The sequence below is a fragment of the Neovison vison genome, chromosome 1 (assembly GCF_020171115.1).
Source record: "Neovison vison isolate M4711 chromosome 1, ASM_NN_V1, whole genome shotgun sequence".
Taxonomy (NCBI): domain Eukaryota; kingdom Metazoa; phylum Chordata; class Mammalia; order Carnivora; family Mustelidae; genus Neogale; species Neogale vison.
Genome location: NC_058091.1, coordinates 276,390,231 through 276,392,944, shown reverse-complemented (window position 1 = coordinate 276,392,944; position 2,714 = coordinate 276,390,231).

Genomic DNA, 2,714 nt, shown 5'->3' with positions numbered 1-2,714 from the left:
ACCTTAGAGTCAAAAGTTCTTCCTTGGGCATTCGTATATCTGGTACCTTAATGATCTAAACCAGTGTGTTATGAGACTAACTCCCTCCCCTTCCTCTTTGCCTCCCTCCCTCCCTCCTTCCTTATCTCCTTTTCTTTCTTTCTTCCTTATCTCCTTCCTTCCTTCCTTCCTTCCTTCCTTCCTTCCTTCCCTCCTATCTGCCACACAAATGTTTCCTGAAAAACTGCTATGTTCCAGTCTGTGCTAGGTGCTGAGGACACAGCAGCAAGCATGCCAGATGTTGTCCCTCTCCTGATGAGCTCTTTGTCAAAGAAGCACATCTGTTGGGGCACTTACCTACTTTCTCTGGACCAATCAAAGCCCCAGTTCCTAGGATCTTCAGCTTACCTAAGTAAAAAACTGTTAAGAGAGAAGAAAAAAGGTAATGTCTTCTATCTACCAACTCATAGTGATTTTTACTCCTTTGTTCTTAGCCTTCAAAATGTGAAAGAATTTTGAGTCAGTTTTATCTATATCTATCTATATCTATATCTATAAGGGGGGGCTGTACCCTGATCAGCAGTCCTGAAAAATGTGCAATGGGTTCCAGTTGAATGGAAGCATTGTAAAAAACCAGATTTGAATTATGTGGTTCTGGTGGACCCACTAGTCACAGTAGATCTTGCACCTGCTTCAGCGTCAGCACCGAGGGTAGCCCGGGGCCCTACTACACATGATGTCTTGTCTGCTGACCACAGTGATCGTTTCGCAGGTGTGCATGTAACCTCAGCAGGTGCAAACCAAGTCCTTCTGGGATTTTTCTGCTTTGGAACAGATGAGAGTTTACCTTCAAGGTTCAAGGAGCAGAAAAAAAAACGTGAACTCAAATTTTCTCTCTGCTTTGTTGCTCCACAGATGAAAGATGGCCACTACATTTTGAAAAGACAAAGTCAACACATGAAGAACAAGAGAGGAGAAAGAAGGAAGAAAACGTCTGTCTTGATGCCATCATCTGAGACCCTCAATAGGGCTGTGCTTGAAGAAAGACCTAAAAATGCCCTCTTCTGTATGAAACAGTGTAAATCTTACTCTATGTCATTAGCAACTGGAAGAGTCTTGATTGTTAGAAGATTCCACGGCTTGCTGGTTTTTCCTTGAGATAGTTCATTAAGCTATTTTCCCTAATGTTTGCTCCTTCAAGAGAAAAATATATACCTGTGTGCACACAAATGTGTTTTGTCCTGAGCATGTTAGAAACAAGTGGGGGAGGATTCCAAGGGGACTCTTAAGCCTTGAAAAATATGGCTTCCTCACAGGTAACTAAAGCCATTATGTCATGGATGGAAGCAAGTGAATTAATCCATTCATCCCATTAATCCACTGAGAAACATTTGCTGAGCAGTTATCTTTGAATTCTTTTGAGAATACTAAAGTAAGCATGCTGAAATACTCTTTTCTTTTTTATACAAAAGAGCGTGCACTATACATGCTGTTTGGGACTTTGCTCTGGCCTTTCAGCAACTGCCTCAGCCCCACCACGAAGCTCTACCTCATTCTTCCTGTGTGGCTTCATGCTTTTCCATGATACAGATGTTCCATGATTTTTAATAGTTCTTTACTCATGGAGAATCAAGGTTTTCTTTTTCAACTTTTGGCTACTCCAAAGAAGCGTTATGATAAATGATCATGTACGAATATCTCTGTTGTCCAAAAAGATGGGCTTTTAGAAATTTGGCAGCTTTTGCCAAACTGCTGTTCAAAGAAGTGCTACCAAACTGTGCCCTTACCCACAGCATATGATGATGGCTCTCCGTCCCCTTGGCTCTGCCACCTCGCCATCCTATTCAATACCTGCCGGTCTTGTGGGTGGAAAAACCAAGTTTCCATGTTTTCAAATACATTTGTTTAATTACGAGACTGAATATATTGATACATTTTGAGGCCATTTTATTTTCCATAAGTTGCCTGTTTATATCATTTATCCAGTTTCATTGTTTTTCCCCCCAGATTTATTGTAGCTCTTTAATAATGGGGGAAAGGAGGCTCTTCTCTTATGTGTCACAATTTATCTTTCTTCATAGCGGTTTTCAATTTTTATATGGGTAACTTTATCACTATTTTTATAGCTATTGAGTTTTGTGATTTGCTTTAAAAACACTTCCTTGTTCCAAACGAAACTTTCAAAATATATAGCCATCTTTTCTTTTAGCACTTTTATGATTTTAATTTTCTTTTTTTTTTTTTAAAGATTTTTTTTATTTATTTGACAGAGAGAGATCACAAGCAGGCAGAGAGGCAGGCAGAGAGAGAGGAGGAAGCAGGCTCCCTGCTGAGCAGAGAGCCCGATGCGGGCCTCGATCCCAGGACCCTGAGATCATGACCTGAGCCGAAGGCAGCGGCTTAACCCACTGAGCCACCCAGGCGCCCTGATTTTAATTTTCTATTTAAATGTTTTATCCTCATGGTATTTATGTGGATAGGAAGATAATTGGACTTTATGTCTTCCCAAACCATGATTAAATAATCCTTCTTTTCCCACTCATTTTAAACGCCATCCATATTTTCTATGTAATCTCACATATATTTGGGTGTATGACTGACCAACTTGCTATTTAATCTGGAACTATTATTAATAAAGGCATTGTGAAGGATACCAAAGTATAACACGAAAGCTATTAAATATTGCTTCAAGCACCACAAAAGTCAAAAGACAAGCAAATTTAGGGGCAGCTGGG